Here is a 6,887-nt window from a genome sequence, read left to right on the forward strand (position 1 = left end):
CTGTACAGTTGCTGAATTAATGATGTGAAAGCACTCGCCGTTGTCAGTGCATCTAGCGCGCGTTTTTTCGTAGTTGCTTCGTTGTCGGCGAGCTTTTACTCCCTGTTATTACTCGGACGAAGCGACTTCGCTGAAGGTGTCCCGCTGGTTCTGAGTGATGAGCCCAGCTCCATTAGTTTCGGATCGTCACGACACACGCGCTGCGCAGTCCACGTGCTTTCCGAGCCGGAGAGGGAGTCGCGCCTTCTGCTTCGCATTCATATGTAAACAAGAGAGGAGAATTTGCCTACTCAATACGGCCGACTTCCGGCTTCATCGCGGCTTCACAACGAGTGACGTCAGGGCCTCTCCTTACCTTTTCCTTCCTTCGTGTTACCATAGCACCCGCAGCTGCCGCTACCAGCCGCCACTCTTTGCTACCGCGACCACCGCTCGCTCTGCCCAGTCGTCTGTATTGGAAGAAGAATCCGCAACCACTCGAAGATGGTCCTGCTCTTAGTGCGTTGCCATGCTCGACTGCAACGTCACGATCCTCGCGCTGTACCTCGCGTCCAACCTGTCGAAATAACAGGTTCAGTGCTCTCTGGAAGAGACGCTGACTCATTGCGGTGCGTCGTGTCGACGCGCGCCTTCTATCGTCGCGGGGCACTTCAACGTTGACGCCAGCGGAGGAGGACGAGGGTGGCTTGTCAATTGCATGCGCGACGTGCTCTCGCTGAAGTGCGTGTCGGCGGAACGGAAACTAGCCACCACTATGAAGGAAACGTGCACCGATCTGCCCTTTACCAACTTCGACGACGAATGTCTGCAGTAACCTCTCAGCGTGCACTTCGCCGATCACAAGACAGTGGTAGTCAAAGCGAAACGCGGGTTAGCTCCAGTCCAGCGCCCGTATCTACACTAAAAAAAAGGACAAGACCTATGCCAGCCATCGCTTCTAACAAATTTTCTAGCGCTCACCGCAATACCCGCATTAGCAACGTTCAAACCCTAATGCGCCACCCGTGCAAAACTTTGCCTGCTTCTTCTCTCATCAGGGTTCTCTTCGGGAAGATGTGAATATTTTTCCCGCGGAGACAATATACGTGCGTTTGCTCAATTTCGCATGATGTCGCTTGACCTAATCAAGCAATGTTATGCTCTGCAAAGGTAGTTTACAAAAATAATTCCAAGTTTCTTGAAATAAAATTAAACAGAATTCGGCGGTTTATTTTTGCTGCTGTCGTTATTTTATAATGATATACAAAAAGGAGGCATTTTAATTATATATATAACTATAAGCTTTATTGGAACAGCACTTCCCAAAGCAAAAGAACACAAGTTTAACCAGCTTAGCACTTATAGGGTTCATCTTAAGTATCATTATTCAATAGACAGAAATTTATTTTTGTCAGCTTCATGCGTTCCTTTTTAGTTCTCACTGCAGCTTTGTGCACGAAGTCTTGTAGAAGAGCGCAATCAGAGCATAATCTCATCAGTGAAGTGCTGCTAAGTAATACCGCATAACTTTTTTTTCGATGTACTCGTGTCTCTGGCAGTCAATAACAGATAAAAATTAAACTTTTTATGGGGTATTCTGCAATAAAATGTGGCCACGCTGATTTCATCGTCCCATTGTTAGCGCCAGTTCTAGTGGATTTTCATATAGGAACTATAAAATTGTTCATATTGCATTCTATCCTTAGGAAAGTTTCAAAACCATAAACCAGCTAAAACCTTTCCATGTCCCTACTTGCTGGATAGTTATCACTGTGATCAGTGTTGCCATTCTAGCTAATTCGAAACTGCATGTGGTGACTTTTTTAATGACGGCAATCCCTTTTACTGGCGACTGAGTTATTTCGCGATAACATGAATTAATACGAAGACATATATAATGAAATATTTCGAAGGACTTGATTCAGCAATTTAATGCATCAATTGAGTGCATTATCATTCAACGTTAAAAATTCAGCTACTCAGTTTGGTTTGTGGGGATGCGTGATTTTGTAACTACACTGACGTGGTGGTAGTGCTTCATCACATTTGAATGATGAGCTGAGGTTATATTACTATAACCAGTTCTAGCCATCGTGGTTATTTAGCAAAGCCAGTCACAGTTTTTTTTTTTACAGTGAAAACAGTTATGAGATCACAACACGAGTCGCGTGTGCGCAGTAGTTTTCCGCTGCCGCTGCCGGTGTCCGTAACCACAATCACACGAAATTGAGAAAAAATCTCTGCAAATAAAAGGCAACACCAAGGACAGAATACTAATCAAACCCAATTTCCCTTCGTGACAACGCAGTATTCTACCACTGAACCCCTCCGATGCTTGAATTGAAACTCTTCAGCAAACTGGCCTTACTCAGGCTTGATGCCGGGAAAGGAATCGCAATATTATCAATAATAAAGTGTTTTAGAACAGCAAAGCAATACCCTGGTATAACATAATGCGAATTGCGCAACGAGTAGGCCTTCAAATGCTCCAACCCTTTACAAAAGAACTATCTTGTCCACCTATTAACTGTGGCGCATAACCACTGTGGGGGTGGGAATGGGGAGTTTAAAAAGCTTCTGGCACAATTTTTCATCGTCGTCAGTCGCAGCACACAAAAATTGCGCAAAGTTTCTTGCAAGAGTGTAGCAGGTATACCACGCTTCTTCGAAGAATGACGAAAGATGGAATAATGGGCGCCTGCCAACTACACAATGATTAATGGCGTGGTGGGTACCCTGCAAGTGTGCTTGCAGCAGCTTCCCGAAAAGGGTTAAAAAAAAAAAGTTCTCGAAGGCCGCTTTTCCAGCTCTCGCTGTGACAGTGCTGCGTGTTCCGCGCTGGCCTCGCTGTTATTTCTTTTTTGCTGTTCAAACGCACATCGGAATTGGATGTGATCCTTGTTCAGTTTAAGCAAGCATGTTCGGAGGCACATCAATAAATGCTCAACCTTCTCACAGTGAAGCTCTTCGGCAGATCGTTCATTGTATCTTGCATCACGAAACTATCCTCAACGGGTGTGTGCCGCAGAAATCGGTTACACCCCACTGCTCATGACTGGTCCACTAAAAACTAAAGAAGCCGCCGTCAAGCACCATAATGAATTTACTCATTCATTCATTCATTCATCTAACAACACAGGCCGAGCAGTATGTGCCACTGCTCGGCCTGTGCCCAAAACCTTCATCATTATGAACAGGTATATGTGCCGCAGAAATTGGGTAAATCGCAATTCTCACGCCTGGTCCTATAAAACTGAAGAAGGCAGCAGTGAGGCTCACTAAAGGCTGTGAAGCACCTACAGACACCAAGTACAAACAACGAGAGAATACTCGCGAACGGGAAAGGCAACGGCGACTGCGAGAAAACCCTCGAAGCGAAGGAAGGTCCACGCCAACGACGACGTACTCTTAGTCTATCTGAGGTGCGAACGCTTGATTTAAGCGGCAGGTAAAGTCTTGTGCTGAAACTTTCGGACATCCGTGGGATGTCTGTGACTGTTTGTTGTTTACCCCGAACCTCTCAGCGCTGAAAATCAGCGTAGAAACAGCCTGGCATCCCAGAACTAAAATTAACAGCGCAAACATAAAACACGCCCCACAGAGAAAAGAAACGACGCACACGAGCGCCGACTATCAACTGCTTTATTTCTTCATTTGAGAATGTATATTTATGTCCAAGCCAGCCTTACCACGCATGCGTGCACGTCAAGTTTTAAACAAGTGAAACAGTGGAACAGCATCACCAGGCTAAAGGCTATAGCAACCAGCTACAAGCAACCTTCAAACTACCTTCAGCGCCTAGCTAAGGCTTAGAATCAACCTAGAAGCAGCCATATTCGTCTTCAGAATTGCACAGTTTCTTTCAAGCCTTTCGCTGCTCAGTGCAAGCATCGCTCTTTTGTTTACGTGTTTTATTGGTAGTCCCCAATGCAGCACCTTGTATTACAATTTATATTATTATGACCATTTTTACACACAGGGCTACTGCAATGTTAATAATCAATGGTTATTCTACTCTGTAAAGGACTAGTTGTGTAGTACAAGACACCGAAGTTAAGCAGTGGGGCTTACCGAATTTCTGCGACAATTACATCCATAACGCAGGGCATGACCTGGGCTCTGAACAGAGTTAAGATTGGGAACTGCAGGGACTGTAAATTAAATAGGATCGTGTAGAAGAGGGTGTATTGAAAATCATTGGGAGGGGCCACCGTGCTGCAATAGGTATAACACAGTCCGATTATAGTAATGATGGTAATGCTCATGATTGTGCTGATCATGACGATGACGATGCAATAGCTTTCTCCTTTTTAGTGGCAATTTTTATGCGCTGGCACACTGGAACCATCCCCTTTTTCAGCCGTCGAAACCAACATGAGGTGAAACTGCAATAAATTCACCTTGTGTAAAAATACATTTTTTATGTTACTCGTGAACTGTGTAAGAGGAGTATTACCATGAACATCTATGTGGATGATGATGATCAAAAATTATCACTCCCAAAAGAGGGAACCGGCCGAGAGGTCAGTTACGCTGTTTAGAGGAGATCAGCGGGGATCCCATGGAACACCGCGGCCTCTAATGCGCGTAGAGTCTTGCCAACGAGGCTTCACTGTGTTTTCAACTTGCGTTGCTCGATGTATTCAGAGAAATTGGTAGGATGAAAAGACCTCAGCGGTGACCATACGTATATGTGTGGATTAATTAACAAATGTACTGATCTTGTTTACTTGTCTGTTATGAACATGGCCACATGGGCGAGGCAGTGTAATCGCTCTTTAGAGGTTTTTGAGCACCTGTACTCGGTAAAAGAAACAAACGCTTGGAGGAAATACGCTCACTTGCAACTGTGAGCGTCTGTTTGGCCAATGTCTGTTTTCTTTGCTCAGCGTCAGTGCTCATCTACATTGGCGAATTGCTATAACTATCCCTACAACCAGTGCTTTTTCTGCATATTTCATTCTCCTCTCACCTTCACGAAAAAATATATCTGCCGACAATAAAGCAACAACCACTGCGTTTTACTACCGCTCCTATTAGCTTGCTAAGTGACAAAAATAGGCTTTTGGCTGTGAAGACCACTTTTTAAAGTATAGTTTTCGCTTAACCCCCACAAGTGTAAACAATCCAACACGTAAAGTTGCTATGGACACTTTATGACATGCCTTTCTGTGTGATGTTTCTATCCCCGTACAACAACACCAAAAACATTGTCAATCTATGTTTTGAGCTTCGTTATACATCTTTGGAGCAACGTCTAAATGAAAATTAGTAGCCTTGGTTATTTAGTATAGCATCACGTCCGAAACTATTAATCAATAATTTATTTAATTATTTTATTTATTTATTATACCTCAAAGGCCCCTGCAGGAGTTTTACATGAGGGGTGGGCATTTAATGTGAGCAATGTAAATGGTGGCCAGTGAAGAGTTTTAGTACATAATGTCTTCGATTGCTTCGTTAAAATGAATGGGGCTAGAGATAACAACGGCATCGTTTGGCAGATCATTCCAGCCTTTTGCTGTTTCGACAAAAAAAGAATGCTGATGGACAAAGGTGAGGGTCTTTCCTGGGTAAACAGCCAATGGGCGGTTGATGCGGTCAGAGTGACGATGAACTGCTTCAATGACTGTCGTAGTAATGCGTAAATTATACAACTTATGAAACAAGCAAAGCTGTTTAACTTTATGCCTTGTTACGAGCAGAGGAAAATTATCTTGGCTTTTTAGTTTAGTGACACTTGTGTGGTAGGAATAGGCCGAATACATAAACCTTGACGCACGGTTTTGCACAGATTCAAGTGCATTAGACACTTTAGAGGAGAGGGGATCCCAGATCGCACATGCGTGCTCAAGTTTAGGTCAGACCAGTGTTTGATATGCGAGCAATTCTCCAGGTGAAGAACAAAAACGTAAATTACGGCACAGATACCTCAGAACGCAATTAGCATCGTTAGTCACGTTCGAAATGTGAGTTGCCCAAGTCAGATCCTGGGTTAAGGAAACAACCAGATATTTATGGATTTGAACAGATGAAACGTTAGAACTGCCAAATATGTAGCGATGCGGGACGTATGTCGTTGTGCGGTGGAAAGACACTAATGAGGTTTTGGAGACATCAAGAGACATTAGCCATGTATCACACCAATTCTTAATAATACTAAGGTCACACTGGAGAATTAAATTGTCGTTACAAGTGTAAATGGGACGATATAAGACGCAGTCGTCAGCAAATAGACGTATGTTAGATTGAATATTAGTAGGCAAGTCATTAATGTGAACTATAAATAGTAAGGTCCCTAAAACTGTTCCTCTAGGCACTCCTTGGAGAACGGGAGATAAACTAGAAGAGTGCGAGTTAGCGAATACAGATTGCTTACGGTTAGTTAAGAAATTTTGTAAACAAGTCAAACAACGTGATCAAGGTTTAGACAAGATAGCTTCAGAAATAATCTGTTATGTGGAACATTGTCAGATGCTTTCTCAAAATCAAGCAAAAGGGAATCTACAGGAACATTTTTATCGAGGCTGGGACTGACGTCGTTAATAAATAAGGCTAACTGAGTTTCGCACGAGAGTCCTTTTTAGGAAGCCATGTTGATTGGGGTGGGAAAAGTGTTGGGACATTAGGAATTTGGTTACGTGTTAATAAATAACATGTTATAATAATTTACATGGTATGCTGGTGAGTGAGATTGGACGGCAACTACTCTGAGCTGATGGATTACCTTTTTTTTTGGTACTGGAATAATCTTTCCCACCTTCCAGTCCTCTTAGACCACTCCAGATGTTAGTGATTGCTAGAAAATGAGTGAAAGTATTGCACTAGATATCTGTTTAGTATGTTTTTTTTAATTTTTGAATTGATGCTGTCAACGCCCCATGATGAAGTGAGTTTCAGTGATTCAA

General features: G+C 43.3%; 1 protein-coding gene across 1 annotated transcript in view; it reads left to right on the top strand.

Annotated features, from left to right (window-relative positions):
* LOC119186545 (uncharacterized) overlaps positions 1-6,887 on the top strand; it is a 79,556-nt gene that overhangs the window by 43,905 nt on the left and 28,764 nt on the right. The gene's annotated exons all lie outside the window — the stretch shown is intronic.

The sequence above is a fragment of the Rhipicephalus microplus genome, chromosome 5, assembly GCF_043290135.1.
Source record: "Rhipicephalus microplus isolate Deutch F79 chromosome 5, USDA_Rmic, whole genome shotgun sequence".
Lineage (NCBI taxonomy): Eukaryota > Metazoa > Arthropoda > Arachnida > Ixodida > Ixodidae > Rhipicephalus > Rhipicephalus microplus.